The sequence below is a fragment of the Coregonus clupeaformis genome, chromosome 5 (genome assembly GCF_020615455.1).
Source record: "Coregonus clupeaformis isolate EN_2021a chromosome 5, ASM2061545v1, whole genome shotgun sequence".
Lineage (NCBI taxonomy): Eukaryota > Metazoa > Chordata > Actinopteri > Salmoniformes > Salmonidae > Coregonus > Coregonus clupeaformis.
This window is the reverse complement of record NC_059196.1, coordinates 22,506,307-22,527,701: the sequence shown is the minus strand read 5'-3', so window position 1 is coordinate 22,527,701 and position 21,395 is coordinate 22,506,307.

The window sequence follows — 21,395 nt, the reverse complement described above, 5'->3', positions numbered from 1 at the left end:
TCTCTGCTGTTGAAAACTAAATGTTAGTCTAAATGAAATGTGAGATAATGTCTAGATGCTTTTTATGGTGGAGATCAAGTTTATAAAGTGCCTGGCTGGGTTGATGAGACAGTGGATTGTGCAGTCAGATGGAACAGAGTAAATAGGCATTTTAACGTCATAGATTTAGCCGGTGATAGCTTGTGGAATAGACTCCGTCTGGAATGCGGTTTTAACCAATCAGCATTCAGGATTAGACCCACCCGTTGTATAATTCCATGTAGCTGTTTGATGAATAAAAACACCAGGCCTCAGTCTGGAATGGGCAATATCTGTTCACCTTTTATTGTTAACACTTTCTTAGGTTGAATCCTTTCAATGATTATCCTATTCATATTGAATTACTTGTTACACATAGCTCATAAGGTGTTGTAAATGTAATTCTGATGCATTATGAAGATGGTATTCATACGTGTTACCGTAAAATCGAACGTAAAATGTGTTGAGGTTTGATTGTTTATTGATCATCTGGCAGATAGTTGGATTCTATCTTTTTCCATCTAAATCACTATAAGAAGGTGTTGGACATTGTGGTTGCTACTTAGGAAAATAAAAGTGCTGTTCCACACTGCTTTTAGGGAACATAAACTTTAATTGCATTCATTACAAGAACAGTAAATCTGCTTGTAAATACTTTCTTAAACCCCTTAAAAACATATCCAATACATCACTGAGCAGAAGGCGTGTGGTTTAAGTGAATGAAAACATCCATCTTGAACATAAATTAAATCCCAGAGAGGAATTTGCCAATTGCATACAATTCCAAACAAACTCTTGGGGCTCTTGAGACTTGCTGGGCATTCAGTCAGTTTGCTACAGCAGGAAAATAATCCTGCAGCAACAGGAAATGTGAATTTTACATGGATTTTTGTAGGTGTTGATAGAAGGGAAAATCAAGTCTGACATTTCAAAGTGGAAATTACAAACTTCAGAAGCCTTTTTAAACCTCAAATACACTACACATTTGACATGTTCTGCACTGCATGAAAGTTATCCTGAAACAGGGTGATCAAATTAAGATCCTACATCTGTAACATAACTCAAGATTCCATTAAAGCAAACATATTTAATCTAGATGTTGACCAAACCAAAAGGGTAAAAAGTTGTATTTCATTCTGGATTTCTGTGTTTTTCATCTTTAAAAAAAAGTTTTACATTTAAAGGGATAATCCATCCCAAACCACTAATTCCTAGGACTAACAGTGTTAAGTAAACAAAATATTTTTTGTGAACAAATGTTTCATTTTGTCATTGTAACAAGGTTGGTAGCACAACACAACACTAAACAATACATTAATTGCACTATAACGGCGACAAATGGTGGCCACAAACTGTTAGGGCCTACATAAAGCTGTCCCAACAGCAGAGCTTTCTTTTCAGCACCATGGAGTGAATCCTTACCACAGCTACACCTGGCTATCAGTGGAGCCTTGTATGGCAGCAAAGCAGTTCATTCAGCCTCATTTACTGCCTTTAAAAAAAACTTAGCTGATATGGCTGACTTGCTTAAACAAATGTGGTTTCTACTGACAATTGAGATGTACAAACTATGGCATAAGGGAACGACGAGCGGATAAGAGGCAATCCGTAATTTCGATTAAGACATTAAAGAGTGAGCTAAGACGGACATGGTCAATATAACAATTTGTTCAGCACTTTTGAAATTTACAGCGACAGAATTCAGAACATGGGCCGTTCTTACAGTGTTCTCCCTGTACACCAAGTCAGAACCGTAGGATAAATAAAGGGCGCATATAAGCAGACAATGAAAGCTCTTACTATATTGGATTATTACATTTCTCTAAATCAGGCTATAGGCTACACGTGCACCACCAAGTCAGAACAGTAGGTTAAGTTATGAGGGGGAAAGGGACCAAATTATTAGGGTGAGGCACATGGGCTACTAACAGCTTACTACACAACATACACTTAGTATTACTTTCTTAGCTACAGCATACATATCTCCCTGGCATATTACATCATTTATGCAGCAGCATACAGTGAGGGAAAAAGTATTTGATCCCCTGCTGATTTTGTACGTTTGCCCACTGACAAAGACATGATCAGTCTATAATTTTAATGGTAGGTTTATTTGAACAGTGAGAGACAGAATAACAACAAAAAAATTGTGTTCTTGGGGTCATAGGCAGCATTCCTCCTCTTCCAAACACGGCGAGTTGAGTTGATGCCAAAGACCTCGATTTTGGTCTCATCTGACCACAACACTTTCACCCAGTTCTCCTCTGAATCATTCAGATGTTCATTGGCAAACTTCAGACGGCCCTGTATATGTGCTTTCTTGAGCAGGAGGACCTTGCGGGCGCTGCAGGATTTCAGTCCTTCACAGCGTAGTGTGTTACCAATTGTTTTCTTGGTGAATATGGTCCCAGCTGCCTTGAGATTATTGACAAGATCCTCCCGTGTAGTTCTGGGCTGATTCCTCACCGTTCTCATGATCATTGCAACTCCACGAGGTGAGATCTTGCATGGAGCCCCAGGCCGTGGGAGATTGACAGTTCTTTTGTGTTTCTTCCATTTGCGAATAATCGCACCAACTGTTGTCACCTTCTCACCAAGCTGCTTGGCGATGGTCTTGTAGCCCATTCCAGCCTTGTGTAGGTCTACAATCTTGTCCCTGACATCCTTGGAGAGCTCTTTGGTCTTGGCCATGGTGGAGAGTTTGGAATCTGATTGATTGATTGCTTCTGTGGACAGGTGTCTTTTATACAGGTAACAAGCTGAGATTAGGAGCACTCCCTTTAAGAGTGTGCTCCTAATCTCAGCTCGTTACCTGTATAAAAGACACCTGGGAGCCAGAAATCTTTCTGATTGAGAGGGGGTCAAATACTTATTTCCCTCATTAAAATGCAAATCAATTTTTGACATGCGTTTTTCTGGATTTTTTTTGTTGTTATTCTGTCTCTCACTGTTCAAATAAACCTACCATTAAAATTATAGACTGATCATTTCTTTGTCAGTGGGCAAAAGTACAAAATCAGCAGGGGATCAAATACTTTTTTCCCTCACTGTACAATACATTTTTGGACTCACCTTGTTGTGCTGTGCTCACTTGAACAGGAAGGTGGCGCAGCGGTCCCTTCTTGTTGGCACATTTTTGCATCAAACTTTGTCATCAAAGTCTGGCATTCTCTGGATTTATGGTGCTTTCAAGACAACTGGGAATTCGGAAAAAAACAAGGTTGAATCATGACCTCAGTGATCTTCAGGTCGGAGCTCTAGAAAGAGGCCCCGAGTTCCCGAGTTGGAATTCCAAGTTGGATGACCATTCAAAATGTATTTTCCCAGTCGGAGCTCGTTTTTTTAGAGTTCCCAGTTGTCTTGAACTCACTGAAGTCTGAGATTTCCCAGTTCCAAGTTTCCAATTGTTTTGAAAGCAGCAGAAGTCATGCTGGATTGACAGCATGGCCAATGTTTTCAACCTTTTCTGGCCCATGGAGTTGCATGTGAATGTTTATCCTTTTAAGCTTGGAAAAGAGACCGTTAAACCCAGACGTGGACCACACAACTTCTCCACTGAATAGCAGGCTAGTGATTGCTTTTCAACACTGATTCCTTCCAAACCACTCATTGTTGAATTTGCGATTTCCAACTTGTTGTGTAATGTTTATGTCCAATGGCCGATTTGCACCGATACGTTTTATCTATAATTTATCTTCATATGACAATGATTGAAAAGGTTTAATTATGATGACTGCTTGCCTAGCTTGCTAACTAAGATTTTGAAAGTATGATGTTGACATGATCAGTCCAATCAAAGCCACGTTAGATATAACGTGATTTGACGTCATTTTATCTGTGGCCAATGACCTTGAGCCTTCTTGGGTGGGCATTTCTAATGTAAATCTAGGACCCAAGGGGCTTGAATTTTCAAGCTCTCCCTGTATATTTTGCAGTGACGTAGTGTCCCTATGACTGACAGAACACTGAGCCAATCACGGCGCAACTAGAGAACATTACCAACCCCTACGCTCTGTATTTTCCGCTGGCTGCCCCACCACCACAGAAAGCACTGAGCTAGGCTGAAACACCTGCATTTTGGAGGTGCCTTACTCAAGAAGCAAAAAAGAGACCATGCTTGTATGCAGATTTATTAAATCTTACATTGTTTGCAAACTGATTTATGACACGTATTAATGCCAAAATAACATGCAAAACAGGTAACAAAAATAATTGGGGCTCAAAACAGGTGGGGCTCTGCCTCACCTGCCCTGAATGATGGGTCACCACTGGCTACACACAATAATATCAAAGTTAATATCAGCATGTGAAGTAGCTAGCTAGCTGTAAAATCGCCTAAACAAACTGCACTATAAATTTAGGAGTATATCTCACCGAGTTCAACTTGCAGTTCGTCTCTGCCCAGAGTGAGTGCAGAATACGTTGCTATAGCAAGAACAGCCCTTTTCCTGATTTCACAGATGGGCCACTTAGAAGTTAAATCATGGGGAAAATGTGTATTTTACCCACTGATAAAACATAGGCTTTCAGGAAATTGACAGGAGTTTCATTATATTTTTTTGGGGGGGTGGATTATCCCTTTAACTTAATAAAATATATATTTATATATCATTCAAACAGTAATATATTACAAGATGCTACTAAATTAATTGTGCTGTAACACAATAATTCATAATAATGCAACAAAATATTTTGCTGAGCAGGAATTGTATAGGCCTAATAGATACTGTATGGCAGGAAACAGTACCAGAGGGTTGCTTCCACCGTCAGTTCTGGTATTGTATCTGCATTGTGCACATACAGTGCCTTCAGAAAGTATGCAGACCCATTTACTTTTTCCACATTTTGTTAGGTTACAGCCTTATTTTCAAATTGATTAAATTGTTTTTTCTTCTTCATCAATCTACACACAATACCCCATAATGACAAAGCAAAAATAGGTTGTTAGAAATATCACATTTGCATAAGTATTCAGACCCTTTATTCAGTACTTTGTTGAAGCACCTTTGACAGCGATTACAGCCTTGAGTATTCTTGGGTATGACGCTACAAGCTTGGCACACCTGTATTTGGGGAGTTTCTCCCATTCCTCTCTGCAGATCCTCTCAAGCTCTGTCAGGTTGGATGGGGAGCGTTGCTGCACAGCTATTTTCAGGTCTCTCCAGAGATGTTTGATCAGGTTCAAGTACAGGCTCTGGCTGAACCCTCTCAAGGACATTCAGAGACTTGTCCCGAAGCCACTCCTGCATTGTCTTGGCTGTGTGCTTAGGGTCGTTGTCCTGTTGGAAGGTGAAACTTCACCCCAGTCTGAAGTCCTGAGCGCTCTGGAGCAGGTTTTCATTAAGGATCTCTCTGTACTTTGCTCCATTCATCTTTGCCTCGATCCTGACAAGTCTCCCAGTCCCTGCTGCTGAAAAACATCCCCAGAGAATCTTGGTTCTCGTGGTCTGAGAGTCTTTAGGTGCCTTTTGGCAAACTCCAAGAGGGCTGTCATGTGCCTTTTACTGAGGAGTGGCATCTGTCTGGCCACTCTACCATAAAGGCCTGATTGGTGGAGTGCTGTAGAGATGGTTGTCCTTCTGGAAGGTTCTCCCATCTTCATAGCATAGCTCTAGAGTTCTTTCAGTGACCATCAGGTTATTGGTCACCTCCCTGACCAAGGCCCTTCTCCCCCGATTGCTCAGTGTGGCCGGGCAGCCAGCTTTAGGAAGAGTCTTGGTGGTTCCAGACTTCTTCCATTTAAGAATGATGGAGGCCACTATGTTCTTGGGGACCTTCAATGCTGCAGACATTTTTTGGTACCCTTCCCGAGATCTATGCCTCGACACAGTCTTGTCTCGGAGCTCTACAGACAATTACTTCAACCTCATGGCTTGGTTTATGCTCTGACATGCACTGTCAATTGTGGGACCTTATATAGACAGGTGTGTGCCTTTCCAAATCATGTCCAATCAATTGAATTTACCACAGGTGGACTCCAATCAAGTTGTAGAAACATCTCAAGGATGATCAATGGAAACAGGATGCACCTGAGCTCAATTTCGAGTCTCATAGCAAAGGGTCTGAATACTTATGTAAATGAGGTATTTATAAAAACCTGTTTTCGCTTTGTCATTATGGGGTATTGTGTGTAGATTGCGGAGGATTTATATTTATTTAATCAATTTTAGAATAAGGCTGTAACGTAACAAAATGTGGAAAAAGTCAAGGGGTCTGAATACTTTCCGAAGGCACTGTACTTGGCAGAGGTACTGTACATTTCAATGGTCTGCCAAGATGAAAAGAGCATCTCATGATTACTGTAAATTATATGCAGCTGAAGGTGTACTGTTGCAGAGACAAATTGAACATACAGTATTTGCTTGCTGACATGAAGACTACTGGAAACTGTCACAGGTGTCCTATTTTCTTTTTACTCATTACTGGTGTCAGGTTTAGTTTTTTCTTCCCAAAAATGCAATGGAAAGAGTCTGCCGTGAAATAATGGGAAATTGATCCAGACTTCTGGAAGTTTGAAGTTCCAATACTTTCTTATGTCGGCTTGCTTTATCACATAGCTGTGATACTAATTTGTCAAATCAAGTCATCCAGAATATTTCAGAAATGCAGTGTTTTCTTTACTGGACGAGTAACACACATTCTGAAATTGGTATTGGCAAAATGTTTTATCATTATTCAAGAAATGATGATGCTGCGTATGACTAAACCAAGCCACTGAGTGCCCAATCCCAGTGGTGTAAAGTACTTAAGTAAAAATACTTTTAAGTATTGTATGGGTATCTGTACTTTACTTTACTATTTATATTTTTGACAACTTTTACTTTTACTTCACTACATTCCTAAAGAAAATAATGTACTTTACACTCCATACATTTTACCTGACACTCAAAAGTACTCGTTACATTTTGAATACTTAGCAGGACAGGAAAATGGTCCAATTCACGCACTTATCAAGAGAACATCCCTGGTCGGCCCTACTGCCTCTGATCTGGCGGACTCACTAAACACACATGCTTCGTTTGTAAATTATGTCTGTGTGTTGGAGTGTACCCCTGGCTATCTGTAAAAAAGAACAACAAGAAAATAGTGCTGTCTGGTTTGCTTAATATAAGGAATTTGAAATGATTTATACTTTTACTTTTGATCCTTAAGTATATTTTAGCAATTACATTTACTTTTGATACTTAAGTATATTTAAATCCAAATAATTTTAGACTTTTACTCAAGTAGTATTTTACTGGGTGACTTTTCCTTTTACTTGAGTCATTTTCTATGAAGGTATCTTTACTTTTACTCAAGTATGACAATTGACTACTCTTTCCACCACTGCCCAATCTTGACTTGGCCATTTACGGACGCACTTAAGTGAATCTCACTAAGCCAATTTGACTTCTTCATTTCCTGAATTTACCTGAGCAGGTCATAATAAGCCATCACTGTCCGATCAGAAGTACTACCAGCTCCTGCACTGTGTAAAAACTGAGGAATGGGATTATATTTGTTTGTTGCAGAATGGCTCTTTAAAAAGCAATTGAAAGAATGTCAGACCGCTTATACCAGAGAGCACAACATGGGATTGAGAATGAGAGACCACCTTCAATAATCTTACCTCATATCTATTCCCCTTTACATTGTCTAGCTGATTCATGTCTGTGTTAACTTGACAACATTTAACCCAGCAGATACATATCCATGATATCCATTTAAACACCATAACCACAGAAGACCACTTACACACTCCAGAAAGTATCTGTAAGTGGAGACTATGTCAAATCATTTGAGGAAAATGTTATTAACATGCAGATTAATAGCAAAGACCTCTCAGTGACCCATAATGAAAATGGAATCCTCTTCACCTTTGAAGACCATGTTCTAATAGGACATGATCCCACTGGCTGACGTCAAAATCAAACTCCAGTCAAATTGTGTGGATAGTGTCCCTAGCAACGGTGATCAACAACGGAATCACATTATGAGTAAGGCTAGTACAGTCAAAGATGGAGCCAAGAATTTGATCCCAATAGTGTTACAAAAATAACACATTCTTGGAAACACTTGGGAATAGTTGAGAAGTGAGTCATGCTTTTATCGGATATCACTTTTCACTGGACATGTCCTCTGGTCTGGCAAACAAATGCTAACACCTTCCCTCTTCTATTACTACCACGTGTACTTGATGAATGTGAGTGTTGGTGGTGTCATCTTCAGGACAGGAATACCGGCTTACTTAACGGAGGAATAAACACACATGTTCATCGTTGGTGTTTCAACCAGAACGCGGGAAAAATGCCCTTTGTTTATTTTCGCACATGCGCAGTTGTACATCTCTCATAGGGCATAACTGTACCAGTGTAAGAACACAATTTATAGCATATTAGTCTATATGTTAACACCCCCACTTGCTCTTATACTGTACAAGTCTTATTCAACCTAACTATCAACACATTTAGCTTACAGTTATACATCTCACAAATGTCAGTTTACATTCCAAACATATAACCCAAGAATTTTTCATTTTTGAACTTCGTTACTTAACATTTCTTTTACACTTGTGAGTGAGTCACTATCACTAGCAGCGATAATTAGATCATCGACCCAAATTATCAAAATGATCCTTTCTGTTGCAGTTTGTTTGTTGTAAACACAGTGATCAGCTGGGTTCTGTGTAAAACCATTTTCACTAAGGTGATCATGCAACATTTTGTTCCAGTTCCTTCCTGACTGTTTCAGGCCGTACAGTGACTTGTTCAGTTTGCAGACTAGTTGCTCACCTGTATCTGACCTGACTTCAAAACCCTCTGGTTGCTCCATGTACACTTCACAGTCAATAGGAGCATGTAGATATGCTGTTTTGACATCCATCTGATGTAACTCTAAGTCATACTGAGCTGCTAGCTGCATCAAACAACGTACTGATGTCATATTTGCAGTTGGAGAAAAAGTCTCCTTATAGTCTATTCCTGCCACTTGACTATATCCCTTTGCAACATATCTTGCCTTGTATGTCTCAGTCTCATCTGAATTGTTTTTGACCGCATAGACCCACCTGCCCCCACTGCATTTTTACCCTCTGGCAGTGTGGTCAATGTGAATGTATCATTTTCCCTAAGGGAATCCATCTCCTCCTTCATAGCAGTAGCCCAAATCTCTGATTTTGGTGAAATCATTGCTTCTTTGAAGGTTTGTGGTGCATTGCACATTACTCTGTAGCAGTAGTCAACACTAGGTGGTATCTGGTCATCACACTTCACTTTACACTCATAGTCTTTTAAGTACTGTGGCTTCTTCCTCTCTCTGTCTGGATAGCGTGGACTCTGACTATCTGAAGTCTCGATTTGCACATCTTGTGTCTCTTCGGAATTTTGATCTGCCATCTTGGCTTTTGGCATGGGGGATTGAAATCTCTCCCCACGAAGATCATCACTCATTTCCAAATCTGTCTGAGTTTGGCGTTCGACTACACCTTTTGTAACGAACTTGACTAATCTGTTTTTAAGAACTTTTCCAGTGTCTGGGTAGTAGACTAGGTATGCTGGACTATTTTTATCATACCCGACAAAAATACCCTTTTCACATCTTGAGTCCAACTTTTTCTTGTTCTGTCTGTATGCATAGCAAACAGATCCAAATTCTTTCATCTTTGAAAGATCAGGCTTTCTCCCAGTAAACATGTAGTGTGGAGTCTGTCCTACACGCTTATTGTAACACCTATTGCGAATTACTGCAGCAGTCATTACAGCATATGTCCACAATTTCTTTGGTAGGTTGCTCTCAAGTAGCATGCATCTTGCCATTTCAAACAGTGTTCTCCAATTTCTCTCAGCGGTCCCATTTTGATGGGGTGAGTAAGGGGCTGAAGTTTCATGTCTTATGGCATTCTTACTGAGCAGTGACTGGAACTCTTTGGCTGTGTACTCTGTGCCATTATCTGACCTGACACACTTTATTTTTCCATAAGGGGCCACATCAGCAATAAACTTCTCAGTAGCTTTTACAGTATCACTTTTTGCTTTTAGGAAATACACAAAAACTGCCCCTGAATAATCATCCGTAAATGCTAGAGTATATCTGAACCCATCTTTCGCCTCTGGCTCAATAGGGCCAGCCAAATCAGTGTGCACAAGCTCAAGAGCTGCTTTTGCCTTTTCATCAGGCTCTCTGTTTCTGCTCTGAACAAATTTTCCCTGTGTGCAGATTTCACAGTTGAGGGTAGATTTGTCAATCTTACCTGTGATTTTCATTCCCTCTGTCACATTTTCTAACTTTGACACATCCTCAAAATTACAGTGGCCAAGAATTTTGTGCCATGTGTGAATATCATAGCACCCATGACATCCATCATCATTTTCATCACTTACAGTGTTAAGATAGTAAAGTCTATCGTACTCCTCGATGTCAAAAGTGGTACCGTTCTTGTGGATGAGCTTGTTACACCCCCTGTCGAAAGTTGACTGAAGCTCCGTTGGCTGTCGCTGCTTTAACAGAGAAAATGTCCTGTGGAAACGACGGCACGTACAGCGCCTTCGTCAGCGTTGTTTTCACCCGACGACCCGTGTTGTCTCTCAGGTAAACCTCCGCTGCACCTCTCCTCTCCGCGACACCATTCGTTCTTGTTCCATCAGCCAGCTCCACGGAATGTTTTTCCGGTTTGAAAGTCTCGTCAAACTCCTTAAACTTCCCGATGTCCGTGACTATATGTGACGTTGCTCCCGTATCAACCATCAGCCCTTTATGTTTCAGTCCACGAAGCTGACAGTCACTTATTTTGAATGCAAATGTGTGGCCTTCAGCATCTGTTGCTTGTTTCACATTGTCTCTTCCTTTTCGTCTGCAATTTGCGTCAGTATGAGTGGAGCGCTTGCAAAAACTACACCACTGTCTCCGTTCTCTGTGCTCTCCAGTAACAGTACATTCCCGGGCCTTGTGCCCTTTCTGGCCACAGTTGAAGCAGGTTATCTCGGTCCCTTTATCTCTTCCTCTTGGCCAGCTAACTTTATTGTTACTTGCCTTCATCACGTTGTCGTCAGTGGAAATGGCGCTAAACTTCTCGGTGCTTTCATAGCTCCTCAACTTGGTTTTGAACTTGCCATAAGTTGTCGGCTCGTCACTCTGCGTTATGTGGATGGCAAACGGCTTAAATGATTCGGGCAAACCTTTCAGAATCATTGCAATCAACAGCCCGTCACTTAAAGTCTCTTCAGCATTCCTCAGTGCTGTAATAGCCGTCTCAGCACGAATGATATAATCCGTAACACTTTCGTCACTGGCTTTCTGAAGAGAAGTTAGCTCAGTGTAGAGGCTAATCACACGTGGCTTCCCTTTACCTGCATAATGTTCCCTCAATATCTTCAACGCTTTTCTCCCATCATCTGCTGCTTCTCTCATTATCAGGGAAAGACTTTTATCATCCAAAACCTGTATCAATTCGGCGTAGGCTTCTTCATTTTTCTCTCCGTCTTCTTCATCTTCATCCACGCTCAATATGGTGGCCTTTAGCCCTAGCAAACGCAAGTGTCCCAAAAACTTCGTCTCCCATAACTCGTAGTTTTTTTTCATCTCCGTCGAAACATAATCTATTCCATCGGCTTCCATGTTCCCTCCTGGGCCCATAACCTGTTGGTGCGGTCATCTTCAGGACAGGAATACCGGCTTACTTAACGGAGGAATAAACACACATGTTCATCGTTGGTGTTTCAACCAGAACGCGGGAAAAATGCCCTTTGTTTATTTTCGCACATGCGCAGTTGTACATCTCTCATAGGGCATAACTGTACCAGTGTAAGAACACAATTTATAGCATATTAGTCTATATGTTAACAGTGAGGATTCATTATAGCATGGAAACTGTCTAACTGAAAGTGGCCTGTGTGCTATCACATGATTTAATTGACCATGTTTGATCAGGGTTCAATTGAATTTAACAACACAACAATAACAGGGAAAACGTAACATTTGATATTTAAACTATACATAATTATTCACTGGAATTAGCTTTTCTGTTACCCACCAAGGGGTTAATCAGTTTAGTCAGGTATAACGCATGAGTGACAACCGTGTCAGTAACCTTGACAGTGCTCATTGGTTTTAAAGTTCTATATCGTGGAGCTCCGCCCCATAGGGGAGCTCTGCTCCTATTGGTTTACCCTCTGCCCTAAGGCAGCATCAGCCTGAGACAAAATTATGCACACACCTGAAGCCAATAGGAGTACAGGTGTCCCTATAAGAGGGGATGCCTCCCCTCAATCAGCCTCCCTTTATCTTCAGCGACTGGACTAGACTGAAGAAGCCAAGAAGACACGAAGAAAAGACTCAGGACGAAGATACGCCGTCGATTTTCCAGTTCATCGACGTCGTCCTAAAATGAGCACACCAGGAGATTTTGCACCCCCAAAAGCTCTTTTCAGAGCTCAATGCAGATGCTCCTCCATGGCGGCCGGTGACTCCCACGACTTATGTTTAGTGTGTTTAGGGTCCCTGCATGCCAAAGAGGGCGTCTGGAGTCCCCCTAATTGCGCCTCCTGCGCCCTCCTTTCTGTAAAGGAGAGGAAGCAGCGTTGGGCGTTTTTTAGGGAGGATATCCCCCTAGAGGACATGCTGTCGATTTTAGCCTCTGCTTCAGAGGCGTCATCTGACGGCGCAGACTCACGGGACGATAGGGACTTTGAGGATGAGGCTGACATTCCAATGGAACAGTCAGACCCCGTCCCTCATACCGTCAAGCCCCCCTATCCTTTGGATGGAGAGAGGGCTGGTAGTTCCTATGGCGATGACGACACGGGCTCTGAGAAATCAGAAGCCCTGTCCTTCGCTGCAGCATCTCTGAGAACGGATTTTCCAGGTCTCATAGAGAGAGCTGCCAGACGGTTGGAGATACCGCTGCCCCCTATTCCCTCCGCCCCAGAGGTTGATTTAATGGAGGGCGGCCCGTACTCCAGGCCAAGAAGAGCGGCAGAGCCATTGGCTCCTGCCATGCCTTCATTGGCCAAATACGTCGAGGGCTCATGGGAGGCACCTTTAGCGGCGCGTTCGCCGGCTAAAACGTACCTCCCATTCACTAGAGTGGAGGGAAGGTTCCAGGGCCAAAACAAAGGAATCCCCAGGTTAGAGAGCGCCATGGCAGCGTATCTCGTACCGGGTTCGAGTCCTTGGCCCTCTTCCAAGAAAGCCATGTTGCCATCTCAAAAGGACCGCCTCACAGCGCAGCTGTTAGAGAAGTCCTTTAATTTGGGAGCCCAAGCTGTAGCAGCAGCTAACAATATTGCCCTCTTGGCAGCCGCTCTGTCCCGTTTAACCATGGGTAAGACAGAGCTGGAGCCAGAGGAGGTGGAGGAGGCGTCCAGGATTTCTGGCGCCATCCTACACCTAACACAGGCATTGGCCGTCTGCTCGGGGAGGTCCATGGCCACCTCGGTGGTCGCGGAGCGACACCTCTGGTTGTCTTTGACGACCATGAAGGAAGCAGACAGGACGTCCCTCTTGAACGCCCCCCTCTCTGACGACGGACTTTTCGGAGTCGCCGTCAAGGAGGCGACGGAGAGGTTTTCAAGACTGGACGAGGAGAAGAAGCAGTTGGCCAGACACTTGCCATTGGCAAGGAGGTTAGGCCCTGCGCCGTCACAAGGACCATCGACTTCCGCCCCCCAGAGTAGACAAGGGTCTACGGCGAGGCGGCGTATCCGGCGCCAGTCGGCGGCCACAGGAGGCAGGAGAGCGGGCCCAGCCCCCCCCAGCAGCCACGGTGGCCCCGTTGCAGCCGGCAAGGGAGGTGGTGAAGACGCCGACCTGGGCCCCCAAGGGAGGCCACAAGAGGAGGCGCACATGACGGGACGCGGGGGAGCGGATGGAGGTCACGTCATCTTTGAACGCGACCACTGTTCCCCCCACCCTTCGGTTGAAGGGATGGGTGATGATGTTTATGCTGTTGTTGATGTATGTAATAAAGAGTTGGCTCCACCTGACTTTGTCAAAAAAGAGCCCCTTTTCCATAATACGTCCGAGAGCGTTCAAATCTCACCCTCTCTCACCTACCACTCTAAACGCCGTTCAGCCCACCAGGGGTGCGTTGCTGAACAGGCAGTTAGAGTAGGTACACATAACACTTCAATAAGAAGTGCGTCACAGAGCAGACAGCAGTCTCTGTCAGATTCTGACATGATGACGCAGTCGCTTTTTGGGGATGGCGCACTATCACAGACCAAGGTCTCTGTTAGTGCGATTCAGACCCATGCTGCGTTCACGGAGGGCCCGATTACCACGGTCATGACGGTGCCCAGTGTATCGGCGCCCCCACTTCTCTCTGAACGCGCCATTACTCACCACACTGAGCGTAGTTCAGCCCACCTAAGGTGTAGAGCTGAACGCACACAGGAGGTGAAAGGAGAAAAGATACAGAGACGCCGTCTTGGTATATCTCAAAGAGACCTCACATTACAGACTCCAAGGAGTGTTATAGTGAGTGCCTCTCATAGCAGGCTACAGCCTCAGTCAGTTGACATGAGGACACAGCCACGGTTTGGGGATGGCGCACTATCGCAGACAAAGGTCTCGGTTAGTGCGATTCAGACCCACGCTGCGTTCACGGAGGGCCGGATTTCGAAGGTTACGGGAATAACTGATGTATCTGAGCCCCCACTTCTCACAGAACGCGCTAATACTCACACTGAGAGTGATTCAACCCACCAGAGGTGCAGAGTTGAACACACACAGAAGGTGAAGGCTAAGAAGGTATCAAGGCGCCGCCTTGGGTTACCTCATAGAGACCTCATATTACAGACTCCTAGGAGTGTTGTAGTGAGTGGCTCTAATAGCGAATTGCAGGCATCTACGATGACGCAATCGCTTACTGGGGATGGTGCCCTGTCGCAGGCTGTGGCCTCGGTCAGTGCAATTCAGACCCGTGCTGCGTTCACGGAGGGCAGGAATTCGATGGTTACGAGATTAGCCGACGTTTCTGCCCCCCCTTTGGGTTCAGAACGCACCAATGTTTCCTCTCCCTTTCATGGGAGGCCCGCCTTGGGCTGTTCCACCTCCTCAGTGTCGAGGAACAGCGGCGGCAAGGGCCATAGAGGAATACAGGTCCTTCCTACTGAATGTACCACAGCTTCGCGCTCGGCCACTTTCTCTGCATTGCTGGCAGTGGCAGCGAAGCTGCACCCTCTCACGCTGGCTAGAACAGACGTTGCAGAAGGGTTATGCTCTCCAATTCCATCGGACCCCACCCCCGTTCAGGGGAGTGGTGGAGACGGTGATGAAAACGCCATAGAGAGAGGAGTGAGGAAAGGCTCCATCGCCTGTGCCCGGTACGCGCCTTGGCGTGTTACGTCGAGCGCACAGCAGCGATTAGGTCATCGCCTCAGCTGTTTGTGTGTCACGGTGCGGCTGCACTAGGGAGACCACTTTCGAAACAGCGTCTGTCTCATTGGCTTTGTGAAGGCATTAAGACAGCTTACGAGGCAGCGGGGCGACAATTGCCTCAGGGTATCAGAGCTCACTCCACTCGTGGAGTAGCAGCTTCTACTGCCCTTTTCAGAGGAACAGGGGTAGAGGATATATGTAGAGCGGCGTCATGGTCAACACCGTCTCCATTTATCCGTTTCTATCTCTTGGATATGTCTTCTAACTCTTTGGCTCAGTCTGTACTCAGCGTGGCTGAAGGGAGACTTTGAGCTAAATAGAGAGGAATGCAGGACTGTAGAGACAAGGTCTCTATCAGGTCCGCTTCTGATAGAAGGACATATTTTTGGCATGACTCCTGACTGACAGGTCTCAGTACAGTAGAGGGCATGTATTGATCTGCCCACCAGTGATTCACTGGAGTGGGGCGGCATGATGAGGGATAATAGTAGTAACTTGGTTACGATGCTATTAGACCGGTCATGTTTATTGACGGAATGTGATGTCATCTATCTGCTGGTTCAGATTAGTATGAATCATGTTCTGGGATCTGCCCACTAATCTCTGGAGTTCCATTGATTGAGTGAGGCGGCCTACCGTATACACAATGTAGAGTGACACTTTGTGTCATTCCGTTAGTGGTCGGTAGTATTGTAACAGGATATGAGGTACCATCTATCTGCTAGTACAGATTAGTATGGCTTATATTCTGGTGATCTGCCCACTAGTCATTGGTGTTGCCATTGGACTAGGTGGGGCGGGTCTTTAACCGATGACGCAGTATATGGTGACACTTGTAAGGTTACAGTGGTCACAGTACTGCGGGACTTGGTTTGCAGCCATTGCTAGGCCTGACCTTTTCATTTCGATGGGAAGTGTTGTGCTCGGCAGGGGAGTACATTTTGGGAGCGCTACGCTCCGCCTTAAACCAATAGGAGCAGAGCTCCCCATGGGGCGGAGCTCCACGATATAGAACGATTAGTTACCGGAGTGTAACTCCAGTTCTATGAGTGGAGCGGAGCCCCATAGGACTTAAGGCCCTGCCGACCCTCTCTAGTCTCGCTGAAGATAAATATCTCGGGAGGCTGATTGAGGGGAGGCATCCCCTCTTATAGGGACACCTGTACTCCTATTGGCTGCAGGTGTGTGCATAATTTTGTCTCAGGCTGATGCTGCCTTAGGGCAGGGTAAACCAATAGGAGCAGAGCTCCCCTATGGGGCTCCGCTCCACTCATAGAACTGGAGTTACACTCCGGTAACTAATCGTTACCACTGTGATGGCAGAGACTAAATGTGAAGATGATATTCCAGCATGTGCAGTGAAAGGTTTCAAAGGACCAATGGATATATCATGGTATAAGACTCTCAATGTACATTTACCATGTTAATTTACCTGTGTTAATATAGATAATTTTCTAATACAAACGTTGTGAAATTATAAAGGTAAAGGCATTAATATGTATAACTTATTCAGATCAATCAGTCCACTTATAATTCATAATCATAATCAAATGAATTACCCAAAACAACTTTAGAATGACAATTCTTAGTTAATCACCTTGGTTCCATCATTCAAAGTTAAAACTCTCACCTTGGCACATATTGACACTGGCGGAATGTATATTTATATTTTCATAATTCTAGCATTAACTTCCTCATAACGAGAATTACAACAGATCAGTATCTTAATGCATTCCTAGTCTAAATTACTATACATTTAGCAGTGTATAATACCTCCTTAATCAACATACTACCTCAACTAACACTCCCTTCCTCTACTGGCACTCAATCTTCTGGCGTCTTCATTATGTTCTTCAGATAGCTTCATAGTTCATCTTGGATTGCCCATGGCAATGTCCCAATTCCAATGTCACACCTTAACCACCTCACCTCTACCCCCATTCTGTTTTGTCCATTTGCCAACCAGCATACCAGCACCATCAGAAATGCCATATCCGAACAAATCTCTATTCATGCCCACTCCAAATGGACTCCTGTCACACTCTTGAGAGAAAAGGCATAGGAGAAAAGAAAAGGCAGTTGATTGCTTTGATTTGATGCTGGATTCAGGTCTCCTGGCAGAGGTGGTGTCGGTCAGGAACGTCTTCAACGCCTTTGTTGTTCCTCTTCAGCCGGGTAGAGGGTTTTTGGTTTTTATTGAGGTTTACACCGTTCTGGACCTAATTATCTCTGCTATGCATCAAGACATCATCCGTCGTAACCCCGAGAAAGGACAAATCATAACAATTTAGTTGAGTTCATTTCCAATCCAAAACATCCCTATAAGCATTGACTATATGACAAGTTATTATGTTTCACCAATCATTCTTAATACCAATTTCTAATACTTGATCCTGCTGCCTGATACATTTTTCCTTGAGGGGTCCCTGTATTCCAAAGGCTATCTTTGTAAATGCCACCTATTTCACATTCTCCTTTGCATTCTTCCAAATTCTATAACCCAATTGTTTTATTGTACCACTCCTATATATTTGCTCATAGTCTATTTGACATTACTCTGGCATTTTCCTTTTCCCTGTTCCTATTATAACCACTAATTGCTTACCCTTCTCTCCCCATCCTGGTTGATTAATAAAATTGTTTATATTTAGGATTTCCTAAATATTACAAACATTCTGCTGGCCAATATGGTCTTTCCAAGTTCCTTATATGACAAAAGTTGTGGTTGAATCATAGCACAGTCCTAGTAACTGTGGAGAGGATGAACTACTGTTAACTATTTAAGACGGAGATGTGGTGCATATTAGACCATTTTCTTTATTTAATTTTAATGCAATATATTATACTCATCTATACCCATCATTGTTTAATGGCTCCTTCAATTCCCTTTCTTCTGTATTTGGTATGGTTCTAACATGTACAGGATTTAGTGCACTTTCCCAAGGAATAACTACTCCGACAACACTTCCCCCTGGAACTCTAACACAAAGTACTACATCAAATTGTTTATCTAAGTCTTGAACTGTTATCCTTATGTCTATGATCCATCTGTCTTTTTCTTTTATTATCGTACGGTCACCGTTACCCCATGTGATTTCCCCATACTCCTTGTGCTGGTTCTTCCCACACCAATAACCATTTAACCCTTGTATTTTAATAGTGATCCCTTTCTGTATTTTAGTTATGGTTCCTGCCTGTGCAGGAATATACATTCTAATCCTGTCTATATCCCTTCTATGTCTTGTTCTTCTGCTCTTTACTATTATCAGTACCCCATTCCCCTTATTCTCAGGGAACTAGTCAAGTGGAGAGAAATCAATGATGAGAATATCTGGTGCATCTTGGAGGTCTGGAATCTCTCGGTGGTCTGGAATCTCTCGGCGGTCTGGAAGGTCTTGGAGGTCTTGAAAGTCTCTGTGGTCTCTTAGTCATCAGTTCCCTCACTCTGGTACAATGATTTAGATGATACCCGATCGCGCTCCCCTCTATCCATACCGCCGTTGGTGTAACCTGTACAACGATGTATGGTCACTTTAGCTGTTAACCTTCCTCCGTCACTAGGGTCTCCGGATCAGCCAGAGTCCCTCTCAATCTATCGACATCGGTCTGCGAAGAGTGTCCTTCTACCAGCCTACCCATAGGGAAGCTCGGAGTTACTGGTGCAAAGACACACAAGCACAGACACACACACAATACAACAATGCTACCCAATGGCTGAGGTTGGAACACTCCTATAGTGGGAAACATGGATCTAAGTATCTGTCTCCGCCACTTGTACCATCATTGAGGTAGCCAACAACACCTGGTACAGGCCCCTCCACATAGGGTCTTTCCAGCTCTTTCTTCTGTAGTCTTTTGCCATCACATAGTCTCCAGGGCGCAGAAAATGCTCAGATTCTCCTACTCAGTTGGGCAGAGTTATCTTCACCCATGAAAATAAAATCTTAAGAACATTGTTAGGTTAGGTGAGACACAGTATGCTACTTATGTCCTCTCATCCATCAGGAAAAGCCTTGAGATTATGAAGCGCACCTCTTCCAGCTCATTGTAGTCCACTCATTTCATAGACAGACCACCTCTACACCCTGCCTCCTATCACAAAAACAAAAAAAGATTTAACCTTACCCATAACACATTATTACTACTGCTCATATCCTTAAAACAATTTGCATATCATCCACAAAAACATTAAAACCATTAAAAACCATTAAACCATTAAAACTCCTGTAAGCCCCAAAATTATTAAAACACCTGTAAAACCCCTGTAAGCCCAAAAAAACAAAATCGTTAACACCTTCCCCCCTTTGGACACATGCATCACATCGTGAGTCATGTGTTCAAAAAACAAAAGAACAACAACCTTGCTTGTTAAACCAAAAATAATAACTGAACTTAAAATGACAACCCTTGATGATATCTTAACCCAATTGCATTCGATAACATCATTCAAGGATATCTCTCCTTCAAGGCTAACTCTCCCACTTCATCTTTGTCCTGTTTGGGATGATATATAGGATTAATGCCAAACTATATACTTCTTTACAATTCCTTATTATAATCAACCCCTAATTCAGCATTCCTCCAAGAGTTACAGTGTGGATGATCAGGCCACACTATAAAGCCAGGACAGACTGCAGAGGTCATTGAACTCATTCAATTAATTGTTCCATCAAATAGTATACTTCTCATTAACAACCGTCAAAACATTTCATAAATGTTGTATCCCAAGTATACAGTATGTCTTTAGTATAGCTCTTTTCAAAATAAATCACATGTATTTACTTATCCCTCAGTAAATAAAAGGCCAAATTACATGTGTTTGCCCCTTTAAGATATTTCACTTCCATCCCGTGAAAAACCCCAAAATACAAATAAAAATCCTATACAGCTAACATTTCATACTAAGTGGTTTGTTTGTGGTTATTTGAACACCATATAGTAAAACAATAAACAAACAAAAAATGTCCAGGCCTTATTTATAGTCTCAGAAAATATTTCAAAGAAAAGAGAATTACTCCCCCCTTTTTCCTGGAAGAAAAAGTACACATTTAGTTAGTTTCCATTTTGATACCTCTTAATCAGTCCACACAATCTAAATTCGAAATGCTCACTCTCTTGCCACATCTCCTGATCCCTCCTTTCAGACAACCCTCAAGAACATCACTTGTGACTGCTCCCTTCTCCGGTGAATTCCATAATTCAGCGCACATAAAACTAAATAAAATCCCATAAGATTTAAACCCCTTGGCTTTTCCTTAGCCGCACTGCTACCACTCAATCACCCCCAACATGCTTTGTGACGTCGAAAACTCAAATATGCTATCCCTTGCCTCGTTGGTTGTACTTTCCCACATGCCTGTGGCCCCCCTTCTACCAAAATAGTTTACTAATGTGATGATGGTTTCCCCATTACCTTCTGTGGACATACCCCTTCCTTAACTATTATTAGTCCCTCTGATCTGCATTTAATCTGAACCCCCATTCTACACAGCGTATCTTTTCCTACTAAATTAACTGGAATTTGTTCTGACACTAATATATGTACACATGTAGCTTTTTCCTGCTTCTTATTCTACTGGAACTGTCATATGTATTAACTGCGTTTGTCATGAAAATTCTACTGTCTGTGCATCTTTGCCTGACATGGGGTTGGTGAGAGGCATAATTTGGATTTACACATGAGTAAGTTGCTCCAGTGTCTATCATCATTGGGGTGCCTCTATTCTTCACCTGAACCTTTAGCATAGGTTCTTCATCAGCCTACATAGTTACTGCCACTAGCTGACCCTCCCCTTTAGGATTCTCTGGGCACCCCTAGTATCCATTATTTTTCTGGCTTGTTTATTGTCCTTCTGTTTCTTGAATTTGCTTTTTCCAGATGAGCGTATAGTGCCTTTTTCTGATAATGTTATAATTGTAGCCTATTGCATTACTTTAGTTTAAAATATAAGTTAGTTTATTCAACAAATCTAGAACCCACTATAAGTTGGTGCTATTCCCTCAGCATAATAGTCAAAGCTCCT